The sequence below is a fragment of the Neophocaena asiaeorientalis genome, unplaced genomic scaffold (assembly GCF_003031525.2).
Source record: "Neophocaena asiaeorientalis asiaeorientalis breed wild unplaced genomic scaffold, Neophocaena_asiaeorientalis_V1.1 scaffold670, whole genome shotgun sequence".
NCBI lineage: Eukaryota > Metazoa > Chordata > Mammalia > Artiodactyla > Phocoenidae > Neophocaena > Neophocaena asiaeorientalis.
The window spans coordinates 835,049-857,301 of record NW_020175080.1 but is presented as its reverse complement, the minus strand read 5'-3'; the positions used below and the strand labels follow the sequence as shown (position 1 = coordinate 857,301).

General features: G+C 37.1%; 1 protein-coding gene across 2 annotated transcripts in view; it reads right to left on the bottom strand.

The window, feature by feature from the left end:
* RPRD1A (regulation of nuclear pre-mRNA domain containing 1A) overlaps window positions 1-22,253 on the bottom strand; it is a 73,293-nt gene that overhangs the window by 4,021 nt on the left and 47,019 nt on the right. The gene's annotated exons all lie outside the window — the stretch shown is intronic.

Below are 22,253 nucleotides of genomic sequence, written 5' to 3'. Positions count from 1 at the left end.
ACATGTAATTTATTATATCAGTAAAGAAGCATACATTACTGCACAAATTTTATTATGTCAATAACTCTACTTCAATATAACTTGTTTCCATTGTAATGCTATGCATTTTATTTTCTATATTTAAAATATTTAACTTGAGAAGGGGTCCAAGGCTTCGCCAGATCACCAAAGGATTACAATGGCACAGAAAAAAGGTTAGGAAACCCTGCAAACAGCAGCCTAAGGAGTCAGACTGGAAACTAATTAAGATCATGTTTGGCCTAGCGGGGAAACAGCCCATTCTCTGTAGTGGAAATATCTTTTAACTTAAGTTTCCAGACTTCAACAAGGAGAGAGGACCCTTCTTTACTCCATCACCTAGTAGAGGTGGGATGTGAAGAGGGGAACCTAGAAAGTGGGTATTATTCCCTCTAAAAGCCTACAGCCCTCTCCTTCCCTCTGACCAAGGGTGATCTCAAGACAGACCAGGCGAGTGATAAGCTTTCATCTGGGGTCGAAGGTCTCTCCACAAAGAGCCCTTCTTCTTTAGCTGTTTCTCAACTCTGACTGAATCACCTAGGTAATTTTTGAAGAAACTCAGAATTTTCAAGAGAACTCCAGCCTCACTATCTATCAATTAAATGAGAATCTCTGGCAGTGGATCCAGAGCTCTCAAATTTTGTAAAAGCTCCCCCAAAGGATGCTAATACACAGCCAACTTGTGAGCTACTTCTCTACGGTTTTTCTGTCTAAAATGAAATCAGTTAGCAAACTTTGTGTTACTGAGCCTCCTCTTTTAAAGAATAACTACACCTGGGGAAAGGAGTTTGTCAGAATTACTATATCGCAACTGCTCTAAGGGAAAGGAGAAGATTTCTGAAGCATGGGGAACTGGGCACAATGGCAGACAAAGCAGACAAGGTTGAAAGCTGGACATGTTCTAGGATAGCTTTGGGCACACAAGAGCGGGGTCAATCTTTGCCATGTCTGCCTGTTCCTGAATTTCTAATCCATCATGGAGATCAAGGTTGAGTAAAAGAGAGTTTAATTGGGATCTATAACCTCAAGGTAAGATTTTCCTGTTCCCTTTTCCCCTTTGCCAGTGACACACTGGAACACCAGGTAGGTTTCAGCATAACAGCTCGGAGTGGCAAACAAAAGAGAAGCACCAGAGTATTTCATTCTAGATGCATACTTTTCAGTCGGATCTCCACACACATCTCATTTGGCATACGTGTCTTCCTCAGCACATGCTGATAGGGGGGCAAACACATATCTCCATCTGTCCCTCTGTTCTTACTAAATCATTCTCTAATAAGTAACACCTAAAGTACTCTGGGGTCAGCATGACATATCCAGATGCTGTTCAAACACGCTCAAAAGTAATTACTCTCTGCTCCTCTCGAGGCTAGATGTTTTGAGAAATGTCTTATGTGCCTTTAGTGGTCATTACTGCTCACCCTAATTTCTAGTTTCTAGCATCCAGATAGGCTGTACTTCAATTATTAAGGTTTATTAATCCTTTGATTCAAAGGATCTGTGGCAATTATTGATAAAAGCCTTCTACCAATTGGCAACACTGCATACAAAAAACTTGGTAAACATAATCAAAAGCTGCCATTTATTGAATGCCACGCATTAAAATACGAACTCATTTAATCCTCTCAATAATCCTGTGAGAAGAGTGACTATCCTTCATAAGCGAGTAAAATCGTGCTTTACTATATTAGGAACAAAAGTAGTAATCAAAAGCTTTCTGCTACTGTCACAGGCAGACTTTCATCTGAAAGACAAAAGATTTAAGTAGCTCTGGTTAACTATTTGATGTTAGCCTGAAGAAAAAACCAGATGAAACCTGACGAACTACCCAATTCTATGATCCAGGCCATAGTCCCAAAACTTTTCAATTGCCTCACTGGTGGTCTAGAAAGAGGCTCCAAGATTCCACAAGTTGGCTTCCTAAGGCAATGATGCTTACAATAAGATAGGTATATTGTTTTGATTCTGATGTACAATAATGATAGTAATTCTCTTAGGTCAGAATCATCACAGCACCATGAATGCACTCTCCTCTTTCACAGCACCTTCAGAAAAATGTTGTTGACTGTCTATTTACAATCCTCCTCTCTGCCCTACAAGACTGCAAGTGTTGTGATGGCGGTCCCCAGCATATGGCTAGTATATACTTATTAAGCGCTGGAGATAACAGTGTTAAACAAAACAGATGAGGTCTCTTGCCTTTACAAAGCTAACATTTCAGGGGGAAGGAGGCATAAAAAAACATAAATATCAATATTATTTCAGGTATAAATACAATGAAGAAAATAAAGTTGAGCAATAGGAGAATAAAATACAGCCGTGTGTGGGGGGGGGGAGTCAAGGCTACTTTACAAGTAAACAAAAAAAGAGAGGATTAAGGGTTCAAAATTTTTAAGTTTAAGAGCCTGAGGGCGCCCTTCTGCTCAGCCCCACTCCGTGAAACACAGGCTCTACCTTAGATGCAGAAGCTGAGAATACTGGGGCACGGATAACCCTTGCCCCCGATTCAGGAGGTGGTGGTCTTCATGAGAAGAGGCAAGCCAAGAGGAACACAGGCTCCTGCACCCCTTCCCTTCACCAACAGCTCAGCTCCTATTGCAGGGGCATCACTTAAAGAAAAGCTGGCCATTATCCCACTCCTAGTTCCACAGACCTGACTCAAAGATTTTGCATGAGAAAGAAACATGTAATAAAACACATAGCGCCCTCCTGGTGTCAGAACAAATATCTAACACTGACCTCAAAACAAAATCAGTGTCTGGAAGAGATACCTGCACTCCCATGTTCATCGCAGCATTATTCACAATAGCCAAGATATGGAAAAAATCTAACTCTTTGTCAACAGGTGAATGGATGAAGACATGGTACATATATACAATGGAATATTCAGCTACGAGAATGAGGAAATTCTGTCATTTGCAACAACCTGCACAAACTTATAAGACATTACGTTAAATGAAATTAGCCAGACAAATACTATATAATCTCACTTCTATGTGGACCCTTAAAAAAAGATGAACTCACAGAAACAGAAAATGATGGTGACCAGGGACTGGGGTGGAGCGGGGGTGGGAGATGGGGAGATACTGGTCAAAAGGTACAAGCCTTCAGTTATAAAATGAATATGCTCTGGGGATCTAATGTACAGATGGTGATTATAGTTAATAATACTGTGTTGTCCACTTGTTGTACACTTGATACACTAAGAGAGTAGACCTTGTGTTCTCATCACCAAAGTAGCCATGTGATGAATATATTAATTAACCTGGTTGTGGTAATCATTTCACAAATAGATGTTAAATCATCCCATCGTAGACTTTAAATATATACAATTTTATGTGCCAATTTGACTTCAATAAAGCTGGACTGGGAGAAAAGAAATATCTCTTTTTATTCTCAGTAAACCAGGAAAATTACCCTAAGCATGAAAGAGAAAACACAAACGTGGATCCAGCGGCATGCATGTATCAGGGAAAGTCAAAGGTGTGATAGTCTAATCTGATAAACACATCAATAGGTAAGGCCACAAGTCTCTTTCAGTGTCCTCATTCTTTTCTAACTAAACCTGCATTTTGCAAAAACAGCTTTCAAAAGAACTTAGCCCTGTTCCAGCCCCAAAGAAGGGGAAGGACCTAATTTTAAATTAAAAAAAAAAACTGCTGAAAAGCCAAAGCATTAAAAAATTAAGCCCCTTCCCTCAGCAATAAATACTGAACTGCTTTTACTGCAAAGGTATTGTGCTCTGACTAGTCTGTGTATTTAAGTCTTTTTTTTTAATTTTAATTTTTTAATTGAAGTACAGTTGATTTACAATGTTTCAGATGTACAGCAAAAGTGGTTCAGTTATATATAATATATATTTAAAGAATATCTATTCTTTTAGATTCTTTTCCATTATAGGTTATTACAAGATATTGAATATAGTGCCCTGTGCCATACAGTAGGTCCCTGTTATCTATTTTATATATAGTAGTCTGTATCTGTTGATCTCGAATTCCAAATTTATCCCTCCCGCCCTGTCCCCTTTGGTCTCTTTCTTCTTTTGTTCTCTTCTTCTCCTGTGATCTGATGACTATTTTTAGTGTTGTTTGGATCCCTTCTTTTTTGTGTTTATATGTATTACAGATTTTCTGGTTTGCGGTTACCTTGAGGTTTTGGAATAGCAGTCTATATATATACGTGATTGCTCTAAGTTGCTGATCTCTTAATTTCAAATGCATTTAAAAATACCCTTCATTTGTACTCTCCTCCCCTCACAATTACTGTTTTTGATATATTTTACATCTTGTTTTGTGCATCCCTTACTTCCTTATTGTGGACGGATAATTTTACTACTTTTGTCTAACTTCCCTACTAGCTTTGTGTATGGATGATTTCCTACCTTTACTGTATGTTTGCCTACATCTGTGAGCTTTTTCATTCTGTAATTTTGTTTCTAGTTGTGGCCTTTTCTTTTTTACCCAGAGAAGTTCCATTAACAGCCGTAAAGCTGGTGCTGAAATCTTTTACCTGTTATTTGTCTGTAAAGCTTTTGATTTCTCCATCAAATCTGAATGAGAGTCTTGCTGGGTAGAGAATTCTTGGTTGTAGGTTCTTCCCTTTTGTCACTTTAAATGCATCATGCCACTCCTTTCTGGCCTGCAGAATTTCTGCTGAAAGATCAGCTGCCACTTTGGGAACCAATGCTTCACCTCATTTCCTGTTGACTGTTTACATGAGTCATTTTACTTCTCCCTCACTCCCCCCTCATTCAACAAGGTCTGTATTTTTGTTCTTAATTTACTTGCCGGTATCACCACCACCACCACCCTAAAACTGCAAACCCTCGTCTGACTATATTTCAACATTAATGAATCAGGAGGTGTTATCTATCTTGTGTGCAGTTAGAGTGGGTTAGAGCTAGGTTGAAATCTGAACCACCACTAGAAATGCTTTTCTTTACAGCTAATGTTGAGTATACATTGTGTCCAAATCTCCATTTTACAAGACCTATTTTAAGACCAAACTTTGCCATAGAAACTTTTCCTACTTTAGTTTCACACTAACTTCCTATGATCTGCTACTATTCAAGTTATTTCTGAACTTAAAATACTACTATACTGTTTTCTAGTTTTCATAATTAGGGGGAAACACACTTTGTGTGTATCTATATTCCTTACAGTGTTCAGAACACTGGGTGTGAAGAGGTCCCCAGTCGATTCTCCTGGGCATTAGGTCAAAAGATCTGGATACAAGTACCACCTCCTCAATTTACTACCTGTAATCTTAGGCAAGGGCACCCTAAGATTATCTAAGCCTCAGCTGCTTCCTTTGTAAAATATGGGTATCTATTTTACTGGGCTGTTAGGCTTAAATAAGTTAATGTGGAAGTTTTCAAATTATGAAGTGCCACAGAACTGCAGTTATCATTCTGGGATGGTATCAGAACCATCTTGTACCCAAAACAGCTAAGAGGATAAATTTCCTAAAATTTGGAGTTCTTATTCATTTTAGGGCTGATCCAGATACAGTTGTTCTAATATTTCAGTTGCTTAAAATAAATAGCTTAACTATTTCTGAATTTAAATATATATATATATATACATATATAGGGGCTGCCATTACCTTGCACATGCTACTACTAATAATTCTGCTCTCTTCTTTCATACATGACTCTGAATTAAAAAAAAAAACTTGGAGAAATTCAACTATACCCACATGTGCATCTTTAGTGGCCATTAAGGGCTGTGGTCAACAATTTCAAGCATCATGCCTACCATATTACAGCCCCTTCCTTCCTACCCACTTCCTGAGAGACAGCTGCTGCAGCAGAAAGAGGAATATATCAAATTAGGAAGCCCAATCCCGATTCTAGTGAGCAAGCTGTGTAGCTTTTGTAGGAATCGAGTTTGAATGTAATCCAGATTCCAGAATGCTCTGAAAACAAGGCTTTGATAATGCATTCTCTCTCACTTTTCATTGTTCATTTGTGAAATCAATGTTTAGGGTGCCTTTCAAGTATAACAATATGGGCTGGACAACCCCCAGTTTTAAAAGACATATGAGGATATTTTTTTCAGCCAAAAAAACATGGACATCCTAGTATTAAAGACTTTCTCCACAATAGCATTTCTTAAAGGTGGAGTGATGTCGTATTTCCATACGACATCTTATTTCCATAGTGTTCCACAAGCTGTATCTATGCAAACACCTAAGCAATTTAATTTCTCCCTTTATATCTCACTATATGTATTCTTAGTCTGAAATCTGGTTGATTCAGTTTGGGCTACTTAAAATTTACCTGTTACATCATTTTTAATCAGTCGTCATAGTAACTACATGTTTGAGAATAAAATAAGTTGGTCCTTGGGTCACAAAAGCACAAGTTAATGTTGAAGGTGGAGCTAGTTATCTTCATTCAAAATAGTATCAAGACATAATCTTCAGAACATATTATAGAACCCCTTAGGTTGATGGTAATCTTCATAATCCTGGTTCATTTTATTTGTTCTTCTGCAGACCCCTAAATGGTTTTGTTCTTTGATATGTATTTCATTACGTCTTCTGCCTCCCTTTAAATGTTAACAAGTCTTCCTTAAGTGACTTTCTTCAATGTAACTATTTAGAAGCTCTGATTCTCACTTTTCAGGATCCACCATAATTTACTTCATTTTGCTTACCCTGGGGTTGGGGCTCTTTGCTAGACTAGACAGGAAAAGTTAATTGAAGTATCAATCAATATTTTTAAAATACCACTTATTTTCTTAAAGGCGGCCAAGAAATTCCATGATGTCGGGGAGATTAGTCAAGTCTGTTGCCATCTCCAGGTAACAGAGTGTAAAGCAGGTAAAGATCTCAGTGGTTTGCCCTGACTTGTCTTCTAGAAAACAAATACCCAAACTTAGCTTGGGATCTAGTCCTGCAATTGTTAAAAACTATTGTATATATAATTAAAGTATTTTAAAAGTAAAATATCAAATCCTTTCTCATTTCTTTTCACATTATCCCACACATCTCTGATGGAACCATTTTTCCTTGACCATCTGCAGAAAAGTTACCTTTTAGTGGGAAATACTTTTGTGTAAATGAATGTCATCTAACAGACTGTCTTATATCTTGCAGTTCCTTTGAGGGCTTACTGTCATTCTCTTTAATAAGTATTCTACAATAAAAGCAGATTTTACTTCTAAAATATTCTTGGAATAGGTAATTCCCACCTGTTAATAAATTATAATTCTATTATAATGAAGGCTCATTAGCCTTCTGGATTAACAAGTAGAAAAAAGATTTAATATTTTCTCAGGGACTTAGTTTTCTGCAAGGAACCCAATGCCTACCTGGCTATTGACTGGGTTTTAAAAAATCAAAAATGCTAAATTGTAATGAGGGTAGATACTGTTATAAATAAGCTTTATACATTTCTAGATTGAGTGTGACCCTAACCAAGATTTTGAAGTGCTTACTAAATGCCAAATGCTGTTCTAAGTGGTCCATTTAATCTTCATAGGTAGAGACTCTTATTATCCATGCATTACAGATAATAAAACTAAAGCACAATTAACCACTAATTAAGAAACTTCCTCTTAAGTCAACAGACAAGGTCAAAAAAGCCTGAAACCCAGACAGTCTGGCTTCAGAGTCCTCATGCTTAACCATTATGCTATCCTGCCTGTCGTATCTTGGAATTGTTACTGGGATGGGTATTCTTTAGAAGTCTGTTATCCAACTGAAATCTACCTTACATGAAATATAGGATCACCACAGTCACAGGACTAACAGTTATGTCCCTAAAACTCAAAATCCAGCATGTTTAGGAAACAAACTGTGACTTGTATTAGGTAGTCTAATTCTGCCATTAAAACATCTCTGGAATCCCCAGTAATGGAGAGGAGCTGTCATTTTCTCATGAATAACAGCATATGGGCCTAGAGACTTAAAAACAAAACAAAAGAAGGACTAATAATAATAGTAGCAACATACAGAAGACACACGGGAAAAGAAACAAGAAAAGGCAAGGGGCTAGTCCAATCAGGAACGATGACCAGTATTCCAGGAAAGTTGAACCTATCACTAATCATCAGTTTTGACCTTGGAGGGGGAGGGGGAGCCAGGAGCTGATAGGCAGCATATAACTGAGGTCATTTATTTGTAAGCAACTTCAAAATCAAGTGGGAAGAAGGAATTTAAGGAAGTGAGATATAACAAATTAATTTTTCTACTTGTCTGATATTTAAATTAGGAAGTAGACTTAATTATGCTTTCTATAAATTTTCATTTTGTGTGACCTTTTAGCCTAAATTATTTTCATTTTCTGTGTGACCTTCTGGTCTCACTCCCTTAGTATGTATTACCCAGTTTCTAAAGAATCACACTATTTCAGGGTCATGGAGGTCAGCCAATTTGTTATTTCCCAAATTGGGTGTCCCATGGAACACTGTTACACAAGGCTTTAACAGGCAGGCCATAAATCAGAGGTTCTGGGCTGTTTGGGAGCACACAGTTTCTCTGCTACAACGCTGCTCCAATCTCCAATATGCTCATGTCCAGAGTGAAGCTCCAAGAAGGGAATCTGGTTTGTAACATTCCTCAAAAACCTGAAATACATGTTTGCTGAATATATACTACCATCTCCCAGAGCCAGTTGTTTATATATAGAATACAGTGAGGCAAACGTTAGACCCAACATTTCTCTTGTCCTTGTCATTCAACTTCTTCTTGACCACCTTCAGTAACAGCAAACACTACTTTACCCTTCACTTTTAAAGAAGTTTCACTGGATATAGAATTTTAGGTTGGTGTTTTTCCTTGAACACTTTTCACCCCACTCCCTTCTTGCTTGTGTGATTCTACTGAGAAGTGCACTGTAATTCTTAGCCTACAAGTAAGATGTTTTTTCCCTCTGGCTTTTCTCAAGGTTTTCTCTTTGCCTTTCATTTTCTGCAGTTTGAATATGACACACCTAAGTGCAGACTAGATTTTTTGATATCCTGTCGGGTGTTTGTTCTGCGTTTCCTGGGTCAGTGGTTTGAAGTCTGTCATTAACTCTGGAATTTCTTGGCCATTATTACTTCAAATATTTCTTCTGCTTCATTTGTTCTTCTGGTATTCCAAGCACATGTATGTTACACTTTTCCAAACTGTCCCACAATTCTTGAATGCTCTGTGTTTGGTTTTTGTTTTGTTTGGGAGGGGAGGTTGTTGCTTGTTCTATTTTCTTTTTGCATTTCAGTTTGGAAAGTTTCTACTATCAAGCTCATTGATTTTTTCCTCAGCAGTGTCCAGTCTACTCAGGTGATCATCAAAGGCACTTTTCATTTGTCAGTGTTTATTTCTAACATTTAAAATTTGCTTTTGATTCTTTCTTAAGCATGTTCACCTCTACTTAGATCTGTTCTTGAATGGTGTCTACTTTTCATTAGAGCTGTTAACATATTAATCAGTTATTTTAAATTCCTGAACTGGTGATTCCAGAATTTGTGTCATACAAGAATTTGTTGCTGATCCTTGTTTTGTCTCTTTAGGCTGTTTCTTGCCTTTTGGCATGCTTTGTAATTTTTTCAAAAGCTGAACGTGATTACCAGGCAATAAAAACTGAGGTAAATAAATCTTTATTGAGAGGTTTTACATTAATCTGGCCAGGATTGGGGCTGTATTTAAGGTTTGCTGTACATGTAGATAGCCGAGGCTGAAACATTTATCAAGTAATCCTTTCACATTAGGCCAGTTCTAATTGCCAGAATGGTCTTGCTTGTCACCTGGAACATATCCACTGGTCCTAGGTTCTGCCTTCTTATGTAGACCCAACTCTTCTCTTCTGATAGCTTTCAAAGCATCTGAAGACAGGTAACACATAAATTATGCCTGTCCTCAAGTCTGATCTCTGATATCCCCATTTGTTCAACTGTTCTCCAATGTATTTTGTTTCCATTTCCTTTGCCATCCTGGCCTCTGCCTCTGAATAAACACTGTACTAAGTTAATTCCCTTTGCTAACGCAGAATTCAGCCTGAGTTCAATACATAAATCTGGCTGTTGTTTAACCAGCATCCAATAAAACAGAATGTACTTTCCATATTCTGAACACTTAGTGTAGCTTAACACTGTTTATGTTACCATAGCTATATCACCATGCTGACTAACAGCTACATGACCGCTGCTTTCTTCCATGAAGTGATGCCAAGCCAGGTCCTGATCATGTTGATGCAGTTAGCTTAGAGGAATCTAAATGTAGGAACTGACAGTAGAAATTTTTAAGCAGCGAAAAGTGATAATGAAAGCAATGCAAGATTCACATTGATTCCCATTCAATTTGCACTAGTTATGGACCAATGGTTATTAAACTGTGAGCCAAAGATGCATATTAGAGGCAGCCCTAATTCAACTGAAGCTGTAGGCAGCCCTAACTCAACTGAAGTTGTAAGCAAATTTGTGCGCGTGTGCATTTTTCAAACCTGTTGGCAACTCAAAAAAGGTTAAAAAGGGCCATGTTCTCATATTTCTGCAATCTTTCTGGTGTTTCATGAATACAACTTTTTAATCAAAGAAAACTGAACACATTTAGCTATGGTCCCAAAAGTCAAAAGGTAACTACAATCTCATTAGGAATTAGAAATATAAAGCACATTACTGTAGCAAAATGTGTTTAGCATCTAATAAGTTATCAGAATTTATCAAATTTACTGATAATGACCTGCTTAGTTAATATATGTGCATTTTCATTGTATGCAAATTACCTCAATTTTAAAATGTACTAAGTTTATTAATCCTAAAAAACACCCAAGACTATTACTTTATATTGGAATAAGATCACTGATATTAGAAATATTCCAAGAATGGAACTGGCTTTACTTTGAAGCAGTGCCTTTCTCCATAACCTGATCTAAGCATGACCAAATCTGGCAGATGCTTTACAAAGAATTTTTGCTTTAGGAAGTTATGCCTGACAGAATTCTTTCTGTGAGACTGTTAGTGTGAATGACATAAGGCTCCCCTTAAAATTTTGATTGATTTAACTATCTAAGAGGTTCACATTTTACTTTATCAAATCTTATGTGTGCAATGATATGAAAATTACAAGATAAATTCTAGTTCTAACATGAATCTTACTTCAAAAGTAAGGAGTGAATAAATTAGAAGGTATAGCTAACAAAAATACCACTCCCCCAATAAATTACAATGCTGTACTGAAGGACTGAACTTAGAGAGGAAATGACTTGTAGTAAATAGGTAACTTCCAATATTCTTGATAGTAAATATCCCCCCCCATCCCAATCTGTCACATGGACCTAGTTCTTTCAGTAAATCCAGTAAGTACAACTTATTTATCCTGATGTGGATAAATGGACCTTTTTTAAAGTTTCACCCCTGTTTGAAATAAAGGAAACAAAAGAAACAATAAATGCTAGCCACCTATAATGTTTTTAAAAAATCACTTTCACAAACATTTTTTAAAAGATGAGACTGAATATACACAATTATTTAAAACAAACAAAAAACCCAGAGTGGAGTAAAACACATTAAAATATTAATAAGTGTTTTCAGAGGTTCGTGTAAACTTTTGAGTTGGTTTTTTTTTCAGTATTTTCCAAATTTTCTATAATAAACATGTATTGTTTTTATGATGGGAAAGTGTTTTAGGAATAAAAGGCAAGGAAAAAAATTTAAACTGCATATTGCTTTCAAAAGATGAATTTCTAAAGTATTCAGAAGTTTCTAACTATAAGAAGGGAATAGGAGAAAAGTCAAAAGCACTGAATTTTAGAACTTAAATAGATCTCACAAATCATTAGGCTTGATATCTACATTTTGAAAAAAAGGGCTTGATACTGCACAGTTTCTTCGAGTTCACACAGTAAGTTCTAAAACCCATAACTCTCAGTTCATTATTCTAATCCATACTCCATACTCACTGAAGACTAACCAAGATAAGTACCTGAGTTGGATGTAAATTTGTACATACAGTATGGCTACAACTGTTTAACATTTTTATAACTATGCTTACAATGGTCTTTTTAATCTATGATTTTTATAAGATTAAGGAAATACATGGAAGTGTTATCAGGAGCTAAGTGGTCTTATTCATTTTAATGTAATTAATGTATTTTTCAAATTTCCTTTGAAGATAATGTTACTACTTCTGTGCCTCAGTGTTCTCATTCATAAAACAGGTATAATAATAGTAATCCACCGCATAGAGTCACAAATAAAAATACGAGCAGTACCTAGAATGGTACCTTCACACAGAGTAAATGCTAAGTATCAGTTATTATTTTATGATAAAAATTTAAATTATCTTCCTTACAATGGAGTTTAAGTGCAATAGCAGGTATCAGGTTAGGCACTGGTAATTTTTCACCCACATAATGTATGGAAATGTTTCCCTTATGCAGGATTGGGATATTGCATTCAAGAGGCCAAAGAATTCTGGGAATCTAAAAACTAATAATCTCTTAGAGGCTCCAAGAGCAGGGTTTCTTGATGAACAGGAGTTTTTGTTGTTTTCATTATGAGTGTAGACACTCAAATGACGGAAAATGGTGCTCACTGATGAGTCAGGAAGGAGTAACAACATGGGATTGCAGAGAGAATGAAATCTAGCAGGCAGAGCCCGAGCTGACGTCCTAAAGGTCAATCTACCTCACTAGCACTAGTCATCCAGATGCTCCACTCCTTCCTACAGATAAATTCTCGGACAGGTCTAGGTAGCGAGCTGAAGAAAAAGAGTCATCTGGCAATAGCAGCTGCTGGATGGGAACCAACATTAAATTCTGGCAGGTGTGAAGAAAGCTGTACTCTTTGTTCCTATCTTCTTTCTTTCTCCCAGTTTTCCTTCTTTCCATCTTTTTTCTCTCTCCTCTGTTTTTGTTCCTTTGCCTCATGCTGAGTTCTACTGTCAAAGGAAACTCTCATCATTTACAACACAAAGTTCATTTTGTGTGAAATGTATATATACTATATCCCAGTATACCTAATACTCCCTACGTATATACACTACACACAGATAATCCTAAACAGCTTTTGTGACACCAAATTCAGATTTTCACACATTCGTTAGCAAACAGGTCAAAGCTACCCTATCATACTACTGTCAACATTTCAGTTTTGTACAGAAGTCCGAGGAGGTACGTGGGTGCTGATACTTGTGATAAAAACAAACAAACAAACAACCAAAAAAAAAATACACGGATAGAAATCAGACATGCTAAGAGTGGCAAATACTTGCCACACAGATACTCCCTGGACTTTGGCTGGCTTGCTCTATGTTCCATGCTAAAAGATAATGAAAACAGAATTTTACTATTCTGAATTGGGATTCAACATCAAAAACTCCAGTAATCCAAAAGTAAAGGGAATTTCACAAATCCAAAGAAAGGACGATAATGCTTCTTTACGTTTCATAAGAAAGCAAGAGAAGATGACAAATTGTTACACATCTTCTGCTTGACAGACAGAAGTTGATGAGACTGCTGTCAAAATGTCAAAATCAGCACTGCAATATCCAGTTCAATAAAAACTAAATCCTTCAACTTGAAGATCAGTTCTTCCTGACTATATTATTTTTAAATTGCATTGTCTATATTTAATAATTAATTTATGTCCTTACTAACTTTATATCTCAAATAATACATGGGGGCTTAAAAAACATCAATAACTACAGCAAGGAAGTTTGTAATTTAAAAAAATCTCTCTGGGCAAAAATTGTCCCTCTTAATATATGCTTTTGTTGCTAAAATTTAGTATAGTTTATTTTTATTCACATTTTTAGGAATGCATCATGTACCAACAATGGAGCACTGACTTACCACACTATGTTTAAACTTCATCAGCACAATTTTAGTTTTGCAAAATCTCACAAAGTATCTCACTTGTTCGACTGTTCCACTCTCACCTACTCTCATTTCATAGCCATTGAGGTTTTTATGTCATTGCTTACATTGTTTCCTTGCTTACTTGCCTAGAATTCCCAAACATTCCTTTGTTGATCAGAACAAAACAGTACAGAGCTTTTCATAACATGGCTGTGAGGACACCCTGTTTTCTGGTGAATACTAATTAGGGATGGGACAGGATCTCGAGGTGTTTAGGCATTTTCAGTAGTTTACATTACTGTGCTGAATCCTCTATCAACTATTTCCTAGGGGAAAAGTTCTTCCCTCTTGAATCTGCTGTCTTACGTACTGTCCTTTCAAAAATGTTTGATGGTTCCAGTGATGTTACTATCTTTATGTAATTAGACTGTATGTACAACCTACTTGGGATGTCAGCAAAGTGGACAAGATCCAACATGAATTATCCCAGGGAATGGTTTTCCAGATACAGATGATCCCCATCACTCCTGGGTTTCACCAGCCTGGAGGAGACACTACCCGTTTCCCCTGTTGCAAGCTCCTACAAAGACACAGACACCTCACCACTGCTACCTGGCCCAGGAAGGGAGGAATGCACAGGAGTCGACCTTCCTGATTGTTTCCACTGCAACACCCTTAGTCACTGTGTTGTTCCAACCTCCTTCTTCCCGGTGTTCCACTTCTGAGCATAGAGCATTTGTGTAAATGAGATGCTCCCACCTTTAAGAGGGCACATGCCAGGATGTGGTTTATTTCTTCAATTCAATTCCTGTCAGCAATCCACCTTCTAAGAAGACTGCCATTTGAGGGAGAGGGGCACCTACAGCATTCCTTCTCTTATTAGAGTGGAGTTATTACATATCTCATATGTAATAAATATAATTTCCCCACTTTATCTACATCTATCTCTTAAGCAATCTTTATCAATCATTATGAATAGAACTTTCTGTGACAATGGAAATGTTCTACATCTGCACTATCCAACAGAGGAGCAAAGAGCCACATGTGGCTACTAAGCATCTGAAATATGGCTAGTGCTGATAATTTAAATTTTATTTAATTGTAATTAATTTAAATATCACTGTGGCTAGTGGCCACCTACTGAACAGTGCAGCTCCTTATCTCTCTACATTTCACCTCAACCCTCCCATTTCATCTCTCTCCTTCCATTTCATTTCTCTTCCTGTTTCATCTCCCTCTCTTCATTATACCTTTATATTTTATATTTAGGTAATATATATGTAACATAAGATGTATACATCTTTATTATATAATTATATGATAAAGACAGACTACACTAGGTTTTATAATTTCTTTATTTTAATATATATATTATCTTTTCTATAAGTTCTAGGAGGTGGGAAAAGCTGCCACTCAGTCTAACATCGTAAAAAGAAATCTATTCTGCTTTTGTTTTCTCTACAGAATAGAGTGAAAATCTAAATCAAGCAAGGAAATAACGTGAACAACACACTTATTAAGTCCAAGTCTCTTAACAGAATCAATTACATTCCAGAATGCTGGGGTAAAAGGTAAAAAACACTTCAGACCAACTTGATTCCTGAGACAATTACATCTCAGATGTCATGAAGAACTACCAAGAAGGTACACACCAGCAAATACTGTACCTAATTCTGAAAAGATGTAGACTCTATAAACAAGAGAGGTAGGCCTGGTGCAGATTAAGTCAGAATCTTAGAAAATGATTCAACATATTGTTTAAAAGAACTTAGGAATCCAGCTGCAATCACTGAGATGCTAAGAATATAACTAGGAATATAAACACTTCTTGAGAGGACTATAAACGCTTTTTGAGAGGCCTACAGATATAAAAACATTGCAGATATCTTATATTCTTTTTAGAGTATCCCTATAAATAAAACATAAATTCACTGGTTAAATGAGAGAACAGATATAAACTAGTTAGAAAACCTCCAAGTCTTTTTGTTTTGGGCTGCAACTTCTGAGGTACTTCCTATATGCTGGGCAGTTTAGTACCCAAATCATTTAAATCTCATAATAACCATATAAAGCAGGTGTAATTATTATCTCTATTTTACAGACAAGGAAACTGAGGTACAGAGAGGTCAAACGCTTTGCCAAATGTCACTCAGCTAGTAAGTGGTGAAGCCAGAATCTAATCTCAGGTAATCCAGTTCCAGAGTCTCTACTCTTCAGCACAAGACTAAACTGCCTCTCGATGTGTTCACGAGTCCAAGACCAAGTCAATTAATGGAGAAAAATTTCTAACCACAGGCATGTTTTTAGCATTATCTCTTGAACACATAAAATGATTTTTATCTATAATTTAGAATATATCCTTAAGAAATCTGAAGAAGAAACAAAGCCAAGAGAACCAAAACAAGAAATAACAGAAGTCAAGTTTTCAAAAAAACTCTACAGGCTTAAACATTGACTCAATTAATTAACATAGACATATATATATTTTAAAAACTAATTACATAAGAATCTGACAAACAATTCCAAGATTAAGAATGGCTGACGTGGACTTCCCTGGTGGCGCAGTTGGTTAAGGATCTGCCTGCCAATGCAGGGGACACGGGTTTGAGCCCTGCTCCAGGAAGATCCCACATGCTGTGGAGCAACTAAGCCCGTGGGCCACAACTACTGAGCCTGTGCTCTAGAGCCTGCGGGTCACAACCACTGACCCCGTGTGCCACAACTACTGAGGCCCATGTGCCTAGAGCCTGTGCTCCACAACAAAAAAAGCTACCACAATGAGAAGCCCGTGCACCACAACAAAGAGCAGCCCCTGCTCGCCGCAACTAGAGAAAGCCGGCCGGCGCACAGCAACAAAGTCCCGATGCAGCCCAAAATAAATTAATTAAATTTTTTAAAAAATTAAAAAAAAATAAAATAGAATGGCTGATGTTTAAAAAGTTAGAGGTAGTCCCAAAATTAGCATGAGCAAAAAAATGTCAGTGCTACATTGTCAAAAATATACGCCACCAAAAAAAAAAAAACCCCTCAGAGCCTAGAAAAAAGTTTATATGCAGCCAAAAAAGCTCTACGTTACTTATGTTGTAATAAATATTTTATTTACAGGAAATAATTTAAATATTCTTTACTTAAAGAATAAAAAGTATAAAGACTCATTATATATTTACTTTGCTTACTGAACTGATCCTTAAGATCCTGTCTCAGAGCCCATTATTTTCACCAAACATATACTTTCAAATACCTATTTACTTGCACATTTCCTAAACCCATGGATTAGGAAAAGTAATCTAAAAGCTGGGAGAGATTGACCCACCTCCTAGAATAACGGAAATAAAAACAAAAATAAACAAATGGGACCCAATGAAATTTAAAAGCTTTTGCACAGCAAAGGAAACTATAAACGATGAAAACACAACCCTCAGAATGGGAGAAAACATTTGCAAACAAATCAACGGACAAAGGATTAATCTCCAAAATATATAAACAGCTCATGCAGCTCAATATTAAAAAAACAACCCAATCAAAAGATGGGCAGAAGAACTAAATAGACTTTTCTCCAAAGAAGACATACAGATGGCCAAGAGGCACGTAAAACGCTGCTCAACATTACTAATTATTAGAGAAATGCAAATCAAAACTACAACCAGGTATCACCTCACACTGGTTAGAATGGGCATCATCAGAAATCTACAAACAACAAATGCTGTAAAAAAAAAAAAAAAAAAAAAAAAAAAAAAAACACTAAAAATAAAATTACCATACGACCCAGCAACCTCACTACTGGGCATATACCCAGAGAAAACCATAATTCAAAAAGACACATGCACCCCAATGTTCACTGCAGCACTATTTACAATAGCAAGGTCATGAAAGCAACTTAAATGCCCATCAACAGACGTATGGATAAAGAAGATGTGGTACATATATACAACGGAGTATTACTCAGCCATAAAAAGGAATGAAATTGGGTCATTTGTAGAGACGTGGATGGACCTAGAGACTGTCATATGAGTAAAGTCAGTCAGAAAGAGAAAAACAAATATCGTATATTAACACATATATGTGGAATCTAGAAAAATGGTACAGATGAACTGGTTTGCAGGGCAGAAATAGAGACACAGATGTAGAGAACGTATGGACACCAAAGGGGAAAAGTGAGGGGCCAGTGGTGGTGGGATGAATTGGGAGATTGGGATTGACATATATACACTAATATGTATAAAATAGATAACTAATAAGAAGCTGTTGTATAAAAAAATAAACAGGGACTCCCCTGGTGGTGCAGTGGTTAAGAATCCACCTGCCAATGCAGGGGACACAGGTTCCAGCCCTGGTCTGGGACACTCCCACATGCCGTGGAGCAACTAAGCCAGTGAGCCACTGGTGGCTCAGTGAGCCACTACTGAACCTGCACTCTAGAGCCCGCGAGCCACAAGTACTGAAGCCCGCGCACCTAGAGTCCATGCTCCGCAACAAGAGAAGCTACCGCAATGAGAAGCCCGCACACCACAACGAAGAGTAGCCCCCACTTACTGCAACCAGAGAAATCCTGTGCGTGGCAACGAAGACCCAACGCAGCCAAAAATAAATAAATAAATTTTAAAATAAATAAATTCAAATAAAAAATGAATTTTGCTACAAAAATAAAAGGAGAGAAAATGCTTTAAGCACTCATTGCTAGCAATAAAAAATATAAGCAGCTAACCTACAAAGAAACATATATTGAGGTTTATAAAAAGTAGACAGTAGCAAATTAAGCAGTATTTTACATTTACATTGAATAGGTCCAAACACTCCTGTAGACTTCACCAAGCTCTGGAGGCAGGACTATTTCACAGTCGTTACAGATATTTATACTGCAGACTCTCGTATGTGTCACTTTAACAAAGCAACCTGCGCCCGTGGGGACTCCCAGCAGCACGGAGGGGGTCCAAGCCCTACAATGACTAAAGGAGTACTGTATGGTGTGGCTGGTGGGCTGGCAAAAGAGAGGCAAAGCTCCAGTGAGGTCTGGGCTGACCTTGCAAACTCACAAAACTCTGGCCCTAACACCTCCTCTGATTCTGATTTCCTATGCACTTGCCTCAGAGTCGCAGAATCTGTGAACTGGCCAAGTAAAAGCTGTATAAATCTCTTTTTTTCAATAGAGACTGATAAAAAACTGACAAAACTCTCCACTCCCACCATTAGACAAGCATGCTGCGAGGAAGGACAACTACAACAAAAACAACAGCAACATCAACAAAAACTCATGGGAAAAACTGAAGGAAAATAACAGAAAGGAGAAAAAATGATGAAAACAGATAAGCAATGTGGAATAAAGATTAGCAATGTGGAATAAAGATTCAAAAGATTCAATATATATGTAATAGGAATTTAAAGAGGAACTATAAAAAATTAACAAAAATAAAAGGCAACATGCATTTTTCCGATAAAAGGGCATATCAATGTCAAGCCAAATTAATGAAAGGCCAATATCCTAGACATATGATAGTCAAACTGTTAAATGTGTATGAGAAAGGAAAAAATACAGTAACTAGGCCAAAAGAAAAAGAGTGACCCAAGAATTCTATATTCAGCCAAGCAGACATTCACAGGTGAGCAGAAAGGAAAGGCACTCTCAGACACGCTAGGACTTGCACTATTTTGTTATTCTTCATGACTTCCACATCTCTGTCCTTTATTTTGACATAGTTGACTGGAAGAGCTTTTCAAGTAAATTGTGTGTGTGTGTGTGTGTGTGTGGTACGCAAGCCTCTCACTGTTGTGGCCTCTCCCGTTGCGGAGCACAGGCTTCAGACGTGCAGGCTCAGCGGCCATGGCTCACGGGCCTAGCCGCTCCGTGGCATGTGGGATCTTCCCGGACCGGGGCACGAACCAGTGTCCTCTGTATCGGCAGGCGGACTCTCAACCACTGCGCCACCAGGGAGGCCCTCAAGTAAATTTTTTAATGACAAATAATATATGAATAATGTAATAAAATCTAAAAATAAGAAAAATATGATTCTCTACAGACCACTAAAAGGATCTAGGATTCTATAAATAAAACTGGTCGGTAAGGAAGAAAGAGAAGAGAGGGAGAAACTAAAAGAGGGCTACTATTTCAAATTATGCAATTTCAATATTAGGTTGTGGTTTTTATCTACCATTCTGGATTTCTGGTATATTCCACGTTTTCCCCAACGAATAAATGTGAATGTAGACACACACACACACACACACATAGGTGAACAAATACTTCTGTGAAATTTCATAAATAAAAGTATATAATAAATTTCTAGCAACTGTCCAGAAAATGGAGAAGACTACTCTCAAAACCGTATGCTCCCTTCACATCAGAAACATTCAAGCAGATAGATTAATCTATCTTTTGGGAAGAAGATTAATCTATCTTTCAGGAAGTGTGCTAAAATAATTTCCAGCACTGGGTAGGTTAGATGATCTCCAAACTATTTCGAGTAACAAATATCAATCTAAGACTATAACCATCATTTTTCAATGAAAAAACAAAACACTCATTTAAAAAATGGACAAAGGATTTCTCCAAAGGCGCTAAACAAATGGCCAACAAGTATATGAAAAGATGCTCAATATCACTATTAGGAAAATGCAAAGCAAAACCACAGTGAGATACCACCTCACATCCATTAGGATGGCTACTGACCAACAAAAACAGAAACAAGTGTTGGCAAGGATGTGGAGAAATTGGAACCCTGTGCATTGCTGGTGGGAATCTAAAATAGTTGTCATTATAGATAGTATAGTATGGTAATAACATTTTCCCAGAAAAATGGAAAACAGAATTACCATATGATCCAACAATCCCTTTTGGGTATACACCCAAAAGATGTGAAGCAAGGACTCAAAGAGATATCTGCTATGAACCCATGTTCACAGCAGCATTATTCACAATAGCCAAAAGGTGGAAGCTACTCAAGTGTCCACTGATGGATAATTGGGAAAACAAAATGTGGTATTATACATATTATGAAATATTATTCAGCCTTAAAAAATAAAATTCTGGCACATGGTATGACATGGATGAACCTAGAGAACATAATGCTAAGTGAAATAAGCCAGTTACAAAAGGACAAATACTGTATGATTCCACATTTATTAGATACCTAGCATAGACAAATTCATAGAGACAGGTAGCCGGGGCAGTAGGGAATGGGGAGTTGATTAATGGGTATAGTTTCAGTTTTGCAAGATGAAAAGAGTTCTGGAGACTGGTTACACAAGAATATGAATATACTTAACACAACTGAACTGTACACTTTTAAAAATGGTTAATATGATCAATTGTATGTCTATCTTAACTACAATTTTTAATGTAAAAGAAAATAAAATTATACCATCACTTTAAGTGCTCCCAGAATTTGTCCCACTAACTACTTTTAGAGTACTATGCAATGTAAAATGATCTGGTAGAAGGCCAAAAGCAGAAAAAAATCATTGTGTAAAATAAGGGCTCTGGTACTTATTGCCAACTGTCCTTCACATAGAATGGGTGATATACGAATTTATATCCACAGTGTAAGAGTCCCCACTTCCACCTTCCCTTGCCATTGCAGAGGACGTTCATTTCATTTTCTTAAACTACCTGACTTGAGCATGAAAATCGCATCGCTTATTACTTTTTCTTGTTTTCCCCTACTAGGAATTTGAGAAAATTATCACAGATAAGCAAAGATTTTTAGCTAAAAGGTGATTCAAAACAATGTTTTTCAATGGCAAGAAACTGGAAAATACAAATGCTAAACAGGTAGCTGGCTAAAGAAATACTTCTTTAAAGCAGAATATGATCTAGCTATTAAAATGAGAATATCTGTAATCATGGGAAAACGTTTACAGTAAATGTGTAAAAAGGACAATGTGTAAAAATGTCATTAGATGCTAACGTAATAACTGATTCCATCTTCCAAATCTTGTCAAGGGTTATTTAAGGGGTAATGAGACTTTAGGGGGCCTCTGTGCTTACCAATGGTTTCTAAACCATGAGGAGCACATACTTCTACAATTTTTTTTAAAGAACTAAAATTTATTGACCTACTTAAAACCAAAACCATCTTTCCCCACTCCCCGAAACTAGTTCCCTAGTTCAATATCCTCTTAGTCAGTGCCAGAATTATGCGTCCCATCATTTTCAATATCTCATTCATCACTGATTCCTCCTACTTCTCAGACCCAGTTAACACATTATGGTGATTTAATTGTTCCCCATACCTGCCCATTCCTTTATTTTCTCACTGCTATCATCAACTATGGTTCAGGCCTTCATTACCCACAATATAAAATTTTCCAATCAAGTCATATCTTGGTCTCCCTATTGTAAATCTCTCGCCATTCTAATCCACTTAGCAACTATAAGCAGGTCTCCAAACACTACTACTACCAGTCCTCTCTGTCCTCTGGACTACTATAACCATCTGCTCGGCCAGCCATTCAC